Here is an 18,873-nt window from a genome sequence, read left to right as displayed (position 1 = left end):
TGTTTTATTTTTCTCTATAAACTCTAATCGTACCTTTTATTAATATAGCAGAGGAAAGAAAGAGCCTACTTCTGTCATCCTTCCTTAAAGAAATTGACTATTATGGGTAAGGGGCATGCTTTCCAAACCAACATTGAGAGCTTTTCCCTTCCCTTTCCTTGCATTCCTACCACTCAAAAGGCTCAGTCCCAGGTGTCCCATCACCACATTATGTGTTTATTGGTTTCCTGAAGCTAATTTTGCCACCTTAAGCTCTTTCAGCTCTGCCTCTCTGCACCCAAGGCAGGAGGGGAATATAATGGAGCAAAGGTGGTACATTTCTAGTTCTATTATCTTACCTACCAAGGTGAAAACTCTCTAAATCTTATTTCAGCCTTAACAAACCTTTGGTCAACAGGAAGCACAGTACTTCTAGGAGATCAACTTCCTCAGTTGTACCTTTCAGGGCCTTCAGAATATCAATTTTTAAGTGAGCCAACACACAGATAAATATTTTAACTACCATTTTATTTCCATCCAGGCCAAGGGACAATTTAGACAAGGTTCTATTCTAAGTACACAGCCAAGGCAGCGTGGAAGGGCTGTCGATGCCGTTGTTTTAAAGTTAGCCTGTCAGTCATCGTGATTGAAATATAACCCTCATGCCTTCCACAAGTGTAATAAAATGCTTCGCAAAAGGTTGCAGAATTGTAGGATGTAATAAAGTCTTCTTAGCTTCATTTCCAATGCCGCAGAGTCCTAGAGAATGAGGCCCATTTCCTTATGCCTTGGGATTTGTTCGAGTTACTTTTTGTGCCTGGAAATGACAGAACATAAAAACAGACATTTAGATATAACTGATAGCATTCTTTGAGTCCTGGCAATAAACAAAATGTAAGTTTGCTTACTGCTAATCTGTTAGATTGCCATTAACATTTTACAAGTAGTCAGATACATGTGGGCAGATTATGTGAAATACGTTGGATCCAACCCTGCTGGTGTCTGTCCCCCTGGATCCCCACATTTTCTCTGCCTTCTGCCCACAGCCCATGCCCCCAAGGTCAGCTGCATGGTCTCTTAAGAATGTATTTTACAGACACAAGCTTATATACAAATAAATACATATAAAAGTCTGTATACTTCAGACTTTTATTAATTAGGTGAAAGTAGATTCTCAAATATAGCCATTATCAGAATTACCTGATGAGCTTGTTAAAAAAAGAGATTTCTTGAGTCTGTTCACCATGTCCTGACTTAGGAGATCCGGAGAGAGGCCAAGAGTCTGTGCTATTTAACAAGCTGTCCATATGAGTCTGAGGTGCCCGGCCCCTGGATTCGGGGAATCAGTGAGCTAGTGTGTGGCAGGTAGAATCAGCTTTGCTTCAAGGCCAACTTACCTTAAGGATTTGGGTCAGGCCTAAAACAAATCATTTCTACTCATAAAATAGGAAGGGGGAGGGGGAGCCCATTAATCTTATTTGGAAAGGAAAGAAAATTCCTAGGGTATAGAAATGCATTTGATAGCTCTGACACCCTCCTTCTATCCCAAAGGAGAACTTATTGGAGCCGTGGCTTCCAGGCCTTAATTATTGACATGAGTAACATGGATGTGGTCAGGAACCAGATTAGCTGGGGCCGCTAGCTTGGAGGACGATGGACAGGACACACAGTTACAGAAAAGAGAAAGTTCAATAGGAGGGAAAGAAAGATGAGAATTTTACAGGCTCGATTTAATAAAATTTGGGGAAGATTGAAAGAAAGGGCGCTAGGAGATCTTTGGGTCAGCTATCACAGGTGTGATACATGAAAAGATTTTGAGAAACATTACTGAGAAGCACAAATGGACCTCCCTTTCAGTGTTTTCAAGAGACTTCAGTGAAGATTTACATTGCTTTTCAATTATTGTTTGCTCTTTGTGTCTTTGAGTACAACATGCGGACACAGACCTGGAAGGCTGAGGCACAAAGACCCAGCTTCCTGCTGGATCCAGTGTGCAGGTCAAGGATATCCCTGATATGGCTCATTCAACCTCACCCAGGTGAGGACACACTAACACACGCTTCAACCTCTGGTACACGGAGAGAGTTTTTAGTGAGTCTACCACTTTACTTTTTATATAAGTTCATAACAAGGTCAGAGAGCAAAGGTCAGGTAGGGCATCCCTTTGGAATTACATCTGGTCCCTTCTGGGATCCAGAACACAGAAGCCTCATCACTTCTGCTTCAGCTTTCACGTCTGAGCTCATGATATACTCCCACACAGGTCCACTGATGTCTGTAAGTGAGGGGTAGAAAGTAGGGTCTATGCACCAGTCAATCTCCGTCACTGCCAAGAAAGGAGCTTATCTCATTCTTATATGACATTGGCATCATCCCCTATGGCGCCCGGCACCACCCATCTCGTCTGGACATACAGGTCATCTCCTGATCATTCATCATTGCTCTTGTCCTTGAACACTTATTGACTTTGAGTCAGAGGCACCTGTGCAGGCCTGAAAATGGATGTGCCCTTTCTTTTCCTCCGCCTCGCCTGTCTAGGGCAGATTTATGTCCTAGGAGAAGTTTCCCTCGGTTTTATTTTTGGTCTCTTGAACGTTGTGGCCCTGTGTTATTTCCCGCACCCGCCCTTCCGGACACCAGCCTTGTAATTTCTGAATCTCCACAGATGCCTCCATCCATACCTGAGCAGGCTTTCTGTCAGTCTACTTACAGTGCTTCTGCAATGCATCCTTCACACAGCTCTGTCATCTAAACTGTCTATCTAGCTTCTTAAGGCTCTGTCTTCAGCAGTTTCTTTTTCTCCAGCTAGCCAGGAAGCTTGTGGGAAGCAGAATTTGCTTTGCATGTCAGAAAACATGTCGAGCTTTGAGGATACTTGGGTCTGAAGTTCAGCCCCATCACTTAGCAGCTGCGTGTCTCAGGTCAACGTGAAACACGTGTCTTCGGGAGTGTGTCGAGAGCTGAGTGGGTTAACACACATAGAGCGCCTAGAGCAGTGCGTAGCACGTTATAAATACTCACAAATGTGAGCCTCTGTTACTGTCATTCTCCTCATTTATTCTTTGTATTACATTGCTAGTCAAGAACCATCAGGCAACCACCGGGACCACAAGGGTCAAAGCAAGTGTAAGTCAGTACTTAGCTACCCAGGGAGCGATTCAGTCTCATTCTTGGGGAGGGTCATGGGGGAAACTCATCTTCTGGTTGGACTTCATATACTATGCGCCCTTCTTCCTGTCTGTAGTTTCTTTTGATGTCACCTTTAGACAGTGGAGTTTTCAGTGCTCTCTGGGCATATCAACAAGTGTATTTACTGAGTATGAGTAAGGCTCTGAGGAGGGTGCAAAGAGGTGAGTGATTACATCCTCAAGGTGCTGGCAGCCCATTTGAGGAAACGCTTCACACAGGGAGAGGCAGGGCCATAGACAGTCAGGCGCCAGGTGAGAAGTCCACAACATGTGGGCTTTTGGAGTTCCAGAAACAGAGAGCAGGAGACCAGAATGTCTGAAGTTTGATCCCCGTGAACATGTGCTTTCCAAATATTTCTACATTCCTAGTAGACATCATGGCAGATGAGCTGAGACTGTCCCTGTTCCCCTGCAAGGCCACCCTTGAGAAATAACAGGTGGTATTATGAAGCTCCTACTGGGGGTCTGTTTTGCAGAGTGGAGAATGAAGGCAGAAGGGCACACCACCATTGCTCTGAACAGCAGAAGAGGTTTTTGCAGACAGGAGCTTTGAATTTGGAAGGAAAATTAAAATGTCTGATGGAGAAAGTTTAAATAAGTTTTGAGTAAGTTTGCTGTGGGGTGGGGGCTGTGATCTTCATATCCTATCTGTCTCTCCCTGAAACCTTCAGGAAAGTCTTTGAAGTCGATAGGCATTTTGTCATCATGAGTTAGTGAGTACAGGGTGAAAGCAGAGGTACCAAAGGGATCCTACTGGGGTCAAAACTAGACCATGCTGACTTCTCCTTGAACATGCAGGTGTCATCAGGCTCTGTAAAGTTTTTTTCCACAAAAAAGTGGGGCAGAATCCTGTTTTCAACAGATCCAACCACCCTCCGCATGCATGCACGGCAACATCTTCTTACAAAGTGTGTCAATGAAGGAGGCCCCTATTCTTACTGCATTTCCTCCTGCACTCCAATAGGCCCAGAGGAGGAGGGCCTCTTCTGCTTTGAAGCTAAGAAAACACATCTGTGTCCCTCTCTTCTCTAGGGGAACCTGGATGGGAGCTGGCCACAGTCAATCTACCTTGATAGAGTGTAAAATGACTGTTTGGAACCACAAAAACTCAACGCAGCTTCCTTCTGTTTCTTCAAGGAGCGTTTTCTAACTTGAGTGACTTGGAATCACCTGGGGAGATCTACAAACTGCTGTGCCTCCATCCCATCCCCAGAGATTCTGATCTAACCTGTTGCTAGTGTGGCCTGGGCCTCTGGAGGGGAATCATTGAGTGTCTGGTGAAGAGCGCCAAGCCTGTCCCCTTCTTGAGCCAGTTCCAAAGTGTGTTTCCAATAAAATGCTCCAGATGCCCCAGAGCGATTCAGATGCTGGAGACAGGTTTCAGTTGCAAATATTCAACTTCTGGTAAGGTTGTCTATCTTCTGCATTCTTAGCAGAACCACACAAATACGTCAAGTGTTATCCTTCAAAAGTAGCACTTCTTGCCCAGGAGGATGAATAAAATGACCTGATTTGCATCCATACCAGCACTGACACCGAAATGGTTTTAAAATCAAGTAGCCACACTCCCCAACAAAATAAAGTCTTGAGACACTAACATAAAACTCCTCTGTAACAACTTTCTTCTTTTACAAGTAACTCAGTTCCTAGCAGGTGAGAGATACAGGCAGACAGCCACGGAAAGTCATTCTGCTCATACCAAAAACAAGGTGAGCAATTTTCTAAGGGCATCACCCCTGACCTCTGCTTTTCAGCTTTTTCTTAATAAACTGGCCTCAGAAATTGGACTACAAAAGCCACTGGTGGCAATCTCTTACAGTAAGTGGGTAAAGGTGAAGCTAGGGGAGAAATGGCAGGGATCAGAGAGCCGCTCTCATGAGCATCTCTGAGGCAATGCAATTATCTTACATCTAGAGATAGGAAGGGCTACCCTGGTGCAGCATCCAGAAACCCAGTGATGTGAGGCTGGACTCGAGAGAACGGTGCAACTTCTCAGCAAGTTTTCTAACTCAAGACTGTTGCTCTGTGGCATGTCCAATATGCTGATTAATAACTTCCTGCGATAAGCCAGTGTTAATTAACTTTCCATTCAACAGAGTCCCTTTTCCAGTCCTCCACATTTGCCTCCTTGCGGGCACAGAAAGCAGCTCTTGGCATCATGGGGCCAGCACCCTTAGGAGGGGAGATACATACCTCTGTGCTATCACGAGGTTGGAGCGCATCCCATGGCTGTCTTTTACAGAGTGGCCACAGACTCAGCATTGTCAGTTTTCTCTTTGAAAGGATAAGTCAAACAACAAGAACAGCAGACATGCAAGAAAGATGATGCCCAAGCTTGTAGCTGTGAATGATTTTCTGCGGCCCTGCAGGGCTTATTACCTCCTTTATCCTACCGTGTCCTGGCAAATAGAACTACAGGGGCTTTGAGGCTCGGCGGTGGGAGTGAGGAGGCAGAACAGAGCAAACCCACCCTGGAAAACTCATGCTACCCCTTGAGCATTTTCTTATTGTCCACTTGAAGCCAGAAAGGCTTCTGTCTTGCATGTTGGTTCCATTTACATCCACTTCCCTGTATCTGTGCCTAGCAAAGACTCCCTCCTACGCTTTCTCCTTCTGATGGAGCTTTATTTGTCTCTAAATCTTCAGCTGATATTACTTTTGCCTGAGACTCACGCGAAATGAAAAAGGATTACTTTATATTTACTTGCGTCTTTCACAAGAGAAACTAATTTTGAGAAAGAAAGTCCCTACCAGGTGAAACACTTTCCCTTCCTTCAAACCCTCCAAAGGGGCAAAGGAAGAGCTAAAAGGCATACATGCTTTGTCATTTACTTTGTCTGACAGCTTCTTCTTATCATGCTTCTGAGGGTGACCTTCCTCCAGCATATTCCCTTGCCCTAGTTACGTTCTCTGTTATAATAGAATTTTAGAGCCAAGCATGGAGCAGGCTACCTTTGATAATTAATGGCTCTGAAAGTTTGCTGAGTGTGTTATTTAATTAATGGCACTTGTGTCTGGAGTGTGTACAACTCTGTAGTTGAATAAAAGGTATATTTGCTGAGGGATTATAGACAAATACTCAAGGATCGTCACATTGAGAATTTGTCAGGCTTCAAAACATTTAACAGCCTAATGGAGTAATTATATTTTTCCCTCTCCATCATTTAAAAGGTAGTGAGGTTGATATAACTCTGTTCTTTTTGCCTTGTATGTGAGCTTAGATTACAACCCAAAAAATTCTGGGGCTAATGGATAAAAAGTCTATTACCCAGAGGAGAGGCTCTTATCAAAAATGAAAAGATGAAATCTTTAATGCTATATTTTGAGTATGAAATTGATGGTCAAATAATTATGGTTTACTTCAGTTATTCACCATTAAGCTATTCTGATTTACATTCAAGTGCTGCATGGGACCAAAAGATCAAGGGTTGAAAATTGGCAAGAAAACAAAGTCTTGGGTTATTGGTAATGGAGAGTATCTCACATCACCCTGATTTCCTGAGATTCTAGTGCTTAGCATGAAATGCAGATTGGGAAAAGGCAAAGATGAACATATCCTGTGCTGAGGCATCGGCAGTCCATTTGGGGGCATCTCTATGGGTCTATCTCCAGTGTGTTCAGATAGAGACTGCACAACTTTTAAGCCTGTATCGTCACTGTGTGCGACTGGGCGTTCTATCCGCTCTCTGGGCCACAGTTTCTTCCTTTGTAAAACAATAGTTTGAATTATATGCTCTTTAAACTTCCTTCTAGCCCAAGATGCTCCGAGTCTGATTTTTTCCAGTCGGGACATGGAAGCTGACTGTTGCACCCACAGGAGAGAGAGCTGCTTGCTCACTTTCGGGCCTCAAGGAGTATTTTTTCCAGGAAAAGACCTCTGAGGATATGTAGAGCCATATAAATGTGCAAGAGGACTAGAAGTTTCACCCATTCTCCAGAGCCCAGCCAGATGGTTCAGGGAACTCGAGCCAGGGGCCTGCCTTCCTCTCTCCCTCCCACTCATGGCAGAGACCTCCCTACTCATGGTAGACAGTGGAAACAGAGGCAGTGGCTTGAAAAGCTCAGCTGGAATGAGAAGAGGGGCCCTGAAGGCTATGCTCAGCAGCCTCTCTTTCCTGGGGGGAAGGGAAGCCATATGTCCAGAGCATCTATCAGCCAGCTCCTGTGCTGAGGGGTGTATGGCCTTACGTATGGAAATTTCGTTTAGTCTTCACTTCAGCCCCAGGAGGTAAATATCATAACACCAGTTTACAGCTTGGAAAAGGTCACACAGCAAGTGCAGGATTGGAACCAGATCTGTTTAATTCTAGAGATCAATCTTTCCACAACTACGGTGTCCATTATAGTAGCCGCTAGTCACGTGTGGCTAATGGACACTAAAAAATATGAATGGTCTAAACTGAGATGTGCTGAAAGTGTAAAATATCTACTGGGTTTTGAAGACTTACTCTTAAAAAAAGGATGTAAAATACCTCAATAATTTTTATATTTACATATTTTACACTACTTTTTATAGTATAAAAATACCAAAGTGATAATATTTGGATACATTGGATTAAATATAGCATATTATTAACATTAATTTAATCTGTTCTTAATGTAGCTACTAGAACATTATAACTGAGGTCTGGGGCTCACATTCTCTTTCTCATGGACAGTGCTGCTCTGTGACCACAGCCTGGGGCCCAGGCTCTGGAGGGAGTGCAGAGTGAAGCTGGCCCTGGCGGGGTCTCTACGAGTGTCTAAGCGTGGGTATGTAGACATGCACACGTGCAGAAGTCTCAGGCGGGCAATCCTGGAAGGCACCTGACCTGCCCTGGGCACCAGTACAACCTTCATTGGCAAGTGTCTGTACCCCAGCACAATAACTCTTTTTTTTAAGGCCCCCCTGGTCTCCCCAACACCTTTGTGCAAACCAGAATCAGCCTCTCTTCCTCCTAGAAGACACTGTGTTGTGTCAGGTTTTGGGCTTGGCCACAGGAGCAAGGGCTGGATTTCAGCCCTACTCCCTTCTGTGGCCTGGCCTTTAAGCAATACTGAGACTGTACAAGCATACAGGGTGGTCCTGACTCAGTCTATATTTAAATATTAGAGAAACTCCATTGTATTGCTGGTGGCAAAATAACATACAAATTTTAATAGACTATTTTGAATCTCAGACAATTTTTCTACTCATAGACAATATAACAACATTCCCAAATCTTTGAAGGGTTAATTTAGTATTTAAGAGCATGGGCTCTGGGTTTGAGTTAGGCCTGTGACTAATTCACTTTGTAACCTTGATCAAGTTACTTTGCCTACCTGTGCCTCCATTCCAACATCTACAAAACAGGAAAATAATAGTATCTACCTCATAGAGTTGTTACAAGGATTCAAGATGAGAAGTAAGGCACTTAGCTCAGTACCTGGCCCAGAGAAAGGTCTAGACTGTAAAGAAATGTCAGTTATTGCCACTCATTTATTCACTCAGCAAGTGTTTTTGAGCACCTGTGATATGCTAGAAGCTATTCTAGGTACTGGAGACACATGGCAAATGGAAGAGACAAGGGCCCTGTGCTTGGACGCTGAGCTGCTGGTGGACGATATAGAAAACCAAATAAATCTATAATATGATGGCAGCTGATGGTGAGCACTACAGGATAACGCAAGTTTATGGGATAGAAGGAAACTAGGGTCATATTTGATGGGATCCAGTAAGAAGAAAGCAGGAAGGCTGGAAGAGAGAGTTGGAGGAGAATCATGAGAGATGAGACTGGGTTTTATTGTGAGTCTTTTACTGTGGCCTACAAGGCCTCATTGATCAAGCCTCCAGTTTCCAAGCTGTGCAGGAGGGACAAGATCTGGTTTCTCATTTAAAAGGATCATAATCTAAGCCCATTTCCTATTTTAATGTGTTCATTCTCTTGTATGACCTTGGGTGAGTTTGAGGGTGTAAATGTGTATTTTTAAGTCATAGTCAAGAATTGACATATGATATTCTATATAAAGAAGTTGTATTTTTAACTGCAGTATCATGAAAGCTTACCCAGAACAAAGAGAGTCCTTAGGTTTTACTAAAAATTAAAATTTTTAAAAATTAAAATTTTTCTTTTAAATTTTTGCACTACTTTTCATTTCCATTAAGTTTCATTCTTTTAAAGGAATAAGGAAATTAAAACTGACAGCACACAAGATCTTCCACCTTAAAAGAAAATCCCGCCTCCTTAGATAACAGATCCTTGAGAGGAGAGTAATAAAGCCAAACTTTGATAGGGGTGGCAGAGATAAGTGCTGATTTACCACATTAGGCATATTCCTTGTTCCAAATTGATAATTCTGGAATCTGGAGGAGCCACAGAGAGACTGGTAAGAGAAAAACAGTTCTAAGAGCAGCCCAGAGCTCCACAGAGCCAAGACTGGCCTTCCGCCTGTTAGAAAGCTTCCCTTTCCTATAGCTATATCCCTGGGTTATCATTTCTAATTAAAAACTGATTCAGGCCATATAATGGGCTTTCACTTCTTCAAAGCAATACCACACTGTCAGTTTGCAGCTCACATGCCCATAGTTCTCAACTTTTCATGGGCCTCATTGGAACGAGATGTGGAGCTTTGGCAGAGGAAAAGTGCTAAGAACATGTAATTACATTCAAAGCCATTTTGCCTGTCTTAAAGAAATGAAAATGATCTTCTGGTTTTTATAGACCTTCTTGACCTAAAGATATCTGCTGGCGGAAAGAGAATCCTCAATTGGGTTCTTTTAATGCTTTAATTATTATGTGATCTATCATCTCATGCTCTGACTCGCACACTGAAAAATTTCTTAAATATGCATTAAAATTGATTGGCTAATCCTAGACCATGGGGTGACTCTTGGAGGGCATGTAATTGTGTGTGGGCATGGGGGGTGAGACACAAGTGACACAAAGTCAACTACTTTATGGTGCGATAAGGTAGGGAAATCAATCTGGTCACGGGGACGATTGACATTGTACAGCCGACTTGCACAGAACTCAGTTACATGCTTAGTTGTTTTTGAATCAGTCTTGCTGATTCAGATTCACCACCAGCTCTTCCAGGGCTGGGTGTATTTCACTAACTGTGCCTCCGACAGTATTTGGCTCAAAGTGGGATCTCAATAGTTGGGGACTGAGTTCTAGAACCTCAAGGTTAAAAAGGTCCTTCGGAAGGCAAGCAGTCTATGCCCATGTTGTAGCCAGGACTCTTTCGATGGCAAGCGAAGGAACCCCATTTCAAATGAGACTCTGGAGAAAGCAACTTACTGACCTTTTAACTGTGAAAGATGGATGAACATGGGAATTCCTCCCCTCTCTTTACTTTTTGTCTCCCCTGACTCTGGGCCTTCTCCTGCATCAGACTTCTCTAAATGATAAGCAGATGACTGCCAGGAGCCTCAAGTCTACACTAGCCCTGTCAGGGGTCTTCTCTCTCTAGGTCCATACACCAAAGGTAGGGAAGAACTCTAATTGGCCCAGCTGGCATCACAGGCCCAGAATTTCAGCCTTTGGATGAGACTGGCAGTTCCAAATTCAAATGTTTGCTCTACCCTATCCTATTTTCGGCTTGACTCTCTCAACAATCTTCCAAATGTTTTGAAATCCAAGAGATAACTGCAGACTCTTGGTGACAACCCTTTATCTCGAGAGGAAGCCCCAACTGAGAGGTCTCAAATGGAGCCTTTGGGACTCCTCACTGATCCCAAGAACCCAACATTTAATGCATTATGGCCCAGGGTTTATCAGCTGTGATTCCTTTCTGTTCATTGAGTGCATTGTTAGCTTTCAGGCAAATATTCAGTCCCTCATTGTTGCTGCATAGGAAAACAGGGGACAGCACTGTCCCTTCAGCAGGGTGGTTGTGACCCTGGATCAAGTGACCTATACAAAGCTGCCAGCATGGGAATCATCAAATGCTGGCTCTTTTCCTGAAGTTGGAGAAGAAGCAAGAGTAAGCTGTAGCTCGCACCCCAGCTTCGATATATAACACTTGTCTTCAGTTAGCTAGAGTTGAAGCAGGGAAGGACATTTCTAAACACAGACCCACAAATTTTACTGTGATGGTGTGGGCTCCAGAGTCAGACTGCCTGGACTTGAACCCTGACTCTCTGTGTATAAACTGAGAGGCCTCAGGCAAGTCCCAGAGCTGCCTTAAGCCTCAGTTTCCACATCTGAAAATCAGAACAGTACTAGAATGTTGTTGTGGGGTTTAATTGAAACAAAACCTGTAAAGTGCTTAGCATAACTAGCCCATAATAAGCTCTCCATAAGTGGTATCATTAAGAATCATTAATCATAAAGCGTCTTCTCTGTGGTGATCTCTGCTACTCAGTTCCTGAGATAATGATCTGGTTGGCCGGTGTGGCCTCTTAAAGTCAGGAAAGATGGCCAAGAGGAGGAGAATCGACTCTCTGATGTAGTAACAGAGCGTCTGTAAAGATTATATGCAGCGATTATACTTTTTTGTTTGAGCCTATTATGGAATAATTGAATATCCAGGCAGCAATTAGACCATACATTAAAATCAATCTCTTCCTTCCTTTTCTTTTGTCCTTAATTTAAAATTTTTCATTTATCTTATTTATTTTTAGTCCTCTTTATGGTGAAATACAATACATACAGAAAAGTGCAGAAGATATATATATATATATATGGCTTAGAGAATTAATATAAATATATATATGGCTTAGCTAATTAATGTAAAGCAAACACATCTCTCCACACCCTCATGGCAAGGAATAGAACATTGCCAGCCTCCTTCCACCTTCCCGCACCACATTCCTGTTCCCAGTCCCAATGCTTCCTTGCCTCCCCCACCAAGGTAACCATTGGGCTGATTTTATGGTGATGGTTTCCTTGCTTTCCCTTATAATTTTACCCTCTAAATGAATGTATCTCTAACCACTATAATTTTGTTGTGCCTGTTTTGAACTTTGCGTGAATGCAGTCACACAGCATGTATTCTTTTGTGTGTTTCTGTTGTTCCACCTTCTTGCAAACAGTTGATACTGTCAGTCTTGTAAATTTTGACTATTGTGGTGGGTGAATAGTGGTATTTCATTGTGATTTAAGTTTACATTTCCCTGATGACTGAAGATTATTATTGGCCATTTCGATACCTATTTTTTATGAAGTGCTTATTCGAATCCTTTTGTATATTCTATTGGACTATTGACTTTTTCTTATAGATCTGTAAGGTTTTTTCTTTTTCTCTTCCTTAAAAAAAATTATCTTCTGGATACTGGTCTTTTGTTGGTTACCTGTGTGGTAAATACCTTTTCCCCTCTGGGTCTTGACTTTTCCCTCTCTAAATGGTGTCGTTTTATAAACAGAACTTCTTATTTATTTATTTATTTTTTTGAGGCAGGTTAGCCCTCAGCTAACATCTGCCACCAATTCTCCTTTTTTTTTTTTGCTGAGGAAGATGGCCCTGAGCTCACATCTGTGCCCATCTTCTTCTACTTTATATGTAGAACGCCCACCATAGCGTGGCTTGCCAACTGGTGCCATGTCCACACCCAGGATCTGAACTGACAAAGCCCAGGCCGCTGAAGTGGAACATGCAAACTTAACTGCTACACCACCAGGCCAGCCCCTAGAATTTCTTACTTTGAATGTGGTCCAATTTATCAATCTTTTTTTATAGTAATGCTTTTTGTGTCCTATTTAAAAAGTCTTTCCCTATAGCCAGATCATGAAGATATTCTCCTATATTATCTTCTAAAAGCTTTATTGTTTTTCACTTCACATTTGAATTACAATCTACCTGGAACTGACGTTTTCATGTCATGTTATGTAGGGTAGACTTTCATTAGTTTTCTACATGAATGTCCAGTTTTCCCAGAACCATTTATTGAAGATGTTTTCCTTTCCCCACAGCTCTGTGATGTCATTTTTATGATAAATCAAGTGTTCACATATGCCAAGATGTTTTTCTGGGTTTTCTCTTTTGTTCCATCAGTCAATTTATTCTTGTACCAATACCATGCTCTCTTAACTTTTGTAGCCTTGTAATAAGTCAATATCCTATAGAGTAAGCCCTCCTAGGCTTCTATTTTGTCCTTTTAACAGTCTCTGGCTACATTTCCACAAGCATTTTAGAATCAACTTGTCAATTTTCCCCAACACACACACACACACACACACACACACACACACAAAACCTATGGGAATTTTGATCTGTGTTGCACTGAATTTATAGGTCAATTTGAGAATTGAGTCTTTATAAAATTGAGTCATTCATCTCTTCATTTATTTAATTCCTCTCTAACGCCTCTTAATAACATTTTATAGTTTTCTGTCTAGAAGTGTACATATGTTTAATTATTCTTAGGCATTTGATTTCTGATCTTAATTTAGGCTAACTAACTTTAATTTTTTCTATTTTCTAACTGTGTGGCTGTTATGGACTGAATGTCTGTGTGCCTGCAAAGTTCATATGTTGAAGCCCTAACCCCCAGTGTGACAGTAACAGAAGGTGGGGCCTTTGCGAGGTAATTAGGTTTAGATGTGGCCATGAGAGTGGGGCCCTCATGATGGGTTAGTGTCTTTAAAGAAGAGGGAGACTAAAGATCACTCTCTTTCTTCCACGTGAGGGCACAGTGAGGAGGAGGCTGCACAAGCCAGGAAAAGGGCTCTCACCAGAACCTAACCAGGCCCCCTGAGCTGGGACTTCCAGCCTCCAGAAGCATGAGAAATAAATTCCTGATGTTTAAGTCACACAGTCTATGGTATTTTGTCATGGCAGCCCAAGCTCACTAAGACAATGGCTGATATACAGAAATTCAAAACTTACATGTATCGATCTTATATTCAGAGGCCTTGCTAAGTTTACTGATTAATTCTAATTGTTTCTTAGTAGATTCTTTTATGTTTTCTGCATACATCATTTTGTCTACAAAAAATGACAGATTTATTCCTTTCTTTCTAATCTTCCTACCTTTTCTTTATTGTTCTTGCCTAACTATACTAGCTGGGACCTTGAGTACGTTGTGAAATCCAAGGCTAATAGTGAATATTCTTATCTTATTTACAACCTCAGATGAATAGTATTCAACATTTCACTCAAGTATAAATTCCCTTCTAGTCTAGTTTTCCTACAGCTTTTATATTTATTAAGTTGGATATTGAATTCGATCAACACTTTTTTCTTTGCATCTACTAAGATGATCCTGCCATTTTCTCCTTTATTAGTCTGGTGAATGACATTACTTGATAATCTAATGTGAAACCAACATGGCATCGGTCATAATGTATTATCCTTGTCATAGATTGTGCATACACACACAAACATGCACACAATTAATCTATCAGATATCTTTGCTATCTTTTTGGACTTTGGCATCTGTGTTCCCAAGTGCAACTGGTCTGTAGATCCCCTGTCTGTTATGTTCTTGTCAGGTTCACGTGTAAGGCAACTCTTATTAAGAATAATATTAATTCTTGATAAGATTGTTGTGTCTTTCTTAATTGAGTGGTAGAATTCACCAGTAAAGCTATCTGGGCCTGACATTTTCTTTGTGGGTAGGGTTTGAATTCAGCTTTGATTTTTTTTAATAGTTATCAAACTATTAATATTTTCTTTTTCACTTTGTATCAGTTTGTGTAAGCTGTATTTTTTCTAGAAACTTAATGTAATCCAAATTTTAAAACGTATTGGTCTATAATTATTCATTACATGTTCTTATCCTTTCTTAATGACTGCAATATCTAGAAAGATGTTCAGCACATTAACTTTCAGCTTTTATTTTTTTCCAGTAAATGTATATGTTGTAATTAAAAGTAAATTACCTCTAAACACACTGGTAGTTGCAGCTACAAGTTTTAGTTTTCTTCACTCTGTTCAAAATGGTTTCTAATTTCCACTTGATTTCTTCTTTAGAATTCCTTTAGTATAAGTCTGCTGGTGACGAATTCTCTCAGCTTTTGTCAGAAAATGTGTTTATCTGACTTTCATTCTATTAGAATATGTTAACTGGGTATGGAAATCTAGATTGGCAGTTATTTTCTTTCAGCTTTTTAGGGATGTCATTCCATCGTCTTCTGATTTTCTTTGTTTTTTGTTGCCTTTGGTCTAACTATTACTCCTTTGAAAGCAAGTTATTTTTTTTTTCACTATTAAATCTAACAACTCACCATTGGATTTTCTGCAGTTTCATCATGATGTGCCTACGTGTGCATTCTACATCCCCTGCTCGAGGTTTGGTGTGTTCTTGAATTTCTGGATTGGTGGCTTTTGCCAGTTTAAAAAAATTCTCAGTTATTATCTCTTTAAACACAGCTTCCACTGAAACTGTGTTTTGGAATTGTGAATAAATGTCTACTAGGCTTTCTCTTATATTCTATATCTCTACCCTCTCTTCTACTTTTTCCCACTCTCATCTCTTTATGGTTCATTCTGGATATTTTCACACAGCTCATCTTTAAGTTCACTAATTCTCTTTTTGGCTGTGCAAAATGTGCTCCCAAATTCATTCTTTGGGTTATTGTATTTTTCAGTTCTAGAATTTCTATTCAGTTCTCTTTCACATCATCTCTATCTTTCTTAGAGATTCCAGCTATCTGCTGAAATTGTTTTTAATCTTGTCTTTTCTATCCATAAAAAAGTAGAGTTTTTTTAATGGCTATGGGTGATAATTCCAGTTTTAGGTACCCTGTGATCCTAATCTTATTTGTATTGTTATTTTTCCTCATATGCTGTGTGTGTGTGTACACACTCATATATTGGGCATTCTATTTGAAAAATAAATTATTGGTAGAAGTAATTTAAGATTTGGATAGTATTATTTTCTCCTAGAGGTGATATTTCTTTGCCTCTTCCAGGAGCCTAACGGGACAAGCAATTTGGGATCACCTTAATCCAATTCCTATGACTGAGACTTTCACAATCACCAAGATGATTTGAAATTGGGCTGTAGCTGGTACCAGGGCTGGTTTCTGTCTGGCTCACTCTTTTTCCAAGGGTACCGCTTTCCCAGATCTTTGAATTCCCACCTGGGTATAGAGGTTTAGGAAGGGCTCTACCATTGGCAACCCAGGTTTTATTGCTCTAGCTCTAGCTGCTTTTCCAACACTCACAAATGCCCTCAGAGGGAAGCAACCCCAAATGCTGGATCATTTCTCTGGATTTCTGTCTTCTTTTGGATCTTGACCCTGTAATCTTTTGCTACGTTAGTATCTTTAACAGATATTTTCTTACAATTTGTACAATTTTTCTAGCTGAACACAGTGGGAGGTTTGATTCAAATTAATTGGCTTTAGTAATAGAAGTCACTCTTTTTCTTTTCATTTTTGGTGGTCTGAAAACATCCTGCCCTACAGGTTTTATTCTTTAATTACTGTTTAAACTAATTTCTCATAACCTAAACATTTCTACAATTTATCATTTTAAACATATAATAGAAATCAAAGGGAAAATAATGAATCTACATATTGGCATAGCTAATGGACTCTCAGAGTTTCCATTGCTTATCATTCATGATAAATTGGAGGTAGGATAACATAACAATGTGTCTTTTGGATCTTCAGAGAAGTATTGACACCAGAAGGAGCACAATTTAGAGCTGTCTTTGCTACCCATTGTTTGGTGTTATGCTTATAATAAACCTAAAATACAAGTAAAATACTTTCCATCATAGCAATTCAGAACTAGGGAAAGTAAGGTGCAAAAAAGTAACATGTCCAGAGACACATGAGTTCAGAGAATAAGTTTAGTGGCTATTGATAGGAAACCACCTTAAATTACTTAAAGACATTTCCACTGAGAGTAAAAAGCAAAATGGCAGATAATCGAGACATCATTCCTAGGAGACTGCAGAATGTCTTTTTATTTTTGTTTTTGTTTTTTCTTTGGTGAGGAAGCTTGGCCCTCAGCTAACATCTGTTGCCAATCTTCCTCTTTTTGCTTGAGGAAGATTGTCACTGAGCTAATATCTGTGCCAATCTTCCTCTATTTTGTATGTGGATCACTGCCATATCATGGCTTGATGAGTGGTCTACAGGTCTGTTCCCGGGATCCAAACCTGTGACCTCTGGGCCGCCAAAGCAGAGCAAGCAAACGTAACGACTATGCCACCAGTCTGGCCCCCATAATGTCTTTTTATACTTTCATCAGTGATGGATATGCCTGTTGCTTAGGACAAGTGATTGAAAAACAGATTTCTTTTTGGGAGAGGGCTGGGACATAACTTTCACAAAACTATAATGTTCACTTTACCAGTCCTTTCTTTTCAAAGCACATTCTAGAAAGTTCTGTGTAAAGCTCAAGATAAGCATTTGCCTTAGAACAGACATTACCTGCCACCTAACTTTTTCTCTTGGTTGCAGATTATTTACCTGAGGCTCTAAAAGGGGAAGAAAGGTTTGCCTTTCACATCCTGTATGATAGGCTTGCAAAATGGTAATACTGAACAAAAATAGGTCAGTGCATTGGGGTCTGGAGAAGGCAACGAGGGGGTGGCAGGCATTCATCCCCTAAAAGAGTTGGGTACAAGAAAGTGAGGTGTGTTTCCAAGATGGCTTCCCCAGCACTCTCTTCTCTTGTTTTCGTAGGGCTCCTGCCATCTCCAAAGAGCACGTTCTGCCTCACTTATCCTTAAGGAGAAAAGACGGGAAGGAGGAAGAGGAGAGGGCACATTACATAGAGTGTGGCTGGGGTCTAATTTTACTAATTACATCATTGGGACAAATGGTGACATTTTCATTCTCTAAATGTACCCTCTCTTCCCTCCATGTTTTAGACTTGACTTTAATAAATAAGACACTCAGTCTCCACTGCTCACCACTCATAATAGATTAGAGGTAGTAGAAGTTACTGCAGGGTCTTTTGGATCATGAGAGAAGCATTAAAACCAAAAGGAGCACAATTTACAGCTGCTTCTTCTGGCATAACCTTCATTGATTGGTTGAGTACCTACATGATAATGGAGCACTTATTATACAAGAGGTGGCTGACAGACATTTTAGGCACAGGATGGAGTGCATTGCACAAATATTAGCTATTATTAATTGATCAATGATTGTTAATGTGAATTTTCATAGTTTTTCTGCATATTAACCTCCCATGACCTCTAGGAGAGAGTTTTTTCCCAGCTGTCTTTCTGGCAGAGACAAAGACAAAATGAGAAAAGAGAAAGGAAAGGACTACATAGAGTAGAAGAAAGCAAGTAGAAAAAAGAAAAAAAAAATGTCTTGGGAGTGGGTAGAAGTTTTTAGAAGGTTTTTGCCACACAAGAATATGCAGATTGATGTGTGATACACTTCTGTATCCATTTCTGGAGATGAGATGAGGATGAAGATGATAATGATGATGGTGATGATAGGCTTTATTTCATTATCTTTTTGCAAGATGCAAGTAAAATTTGAAACTTAAAATTATTTTTGGCATTTGGATTACACTTTTCTGAAAAGGACTCTGTGCTGATGGATCATGTAGTTCCAAGATTCATAAGAGTTTAAATTAACGATGGGACACTAGTCATTTCTATCACCAGTTGAGCTAAATCTCAACAGAACAGTTCTGTAGATTCTGTATGCATCAGTAGCCTGTGGGAATCTTTTGCCTGAACCATTGGGCACATGTTAGAGAAAGCTGGATCTTGGTAAAATGTATTAAAAATAATCAAGTTAACTAAAAACTCATTTTGGAACCATGAGGCAGACTGTCTTGTAGGATGTTTATAAAGGGAATGTTTATAAAGTATAACTAGATAGTC

The 18,873-nt window shown here is 40.8% G+C and overlaps 1 protein-coding gene across 7 annotated transcripts in view; it reads right to left on the bottom strand.

The window, feature by feature from the left end:
- Positions 1-488: 488 nt before the first annotated feature.
- FHIT (fragile histidine triad diadenosine triphosphatase) overlaps positions 489-18,873 on the bottom strand; it is a 1,347,126-nt gene continuing 1,328,741 nt past the window's right edge. For all 7 annotated transcript variants that reach the window (XM_014731565.3, XM_023621204.2, XM_070238724.1 and 4 more), the window contains one exon: positions 489-796. The gene's annotated coding sequence lies outside the window, so the exon portion shown is untranslated. The remainder of the gene's footprint in view (positions 797-18,873) is intronic.

Source organism: Equus caballus, chromosome 16 (assembly GCF_041296265.1).
Source record: "Equus caballus isolate H_3958 breed thoroughbred chromosome 16, TB-T2T, whole genome shotgun sequence".
NCBI lineage: Eukaryota > Metazoa > Chordata > Mammalia > Perissodactyla > Equidae > Equus > Equus caballus.
This window is presented reverse-complemented; position numbering and strand designations above follow the sequence as displayed.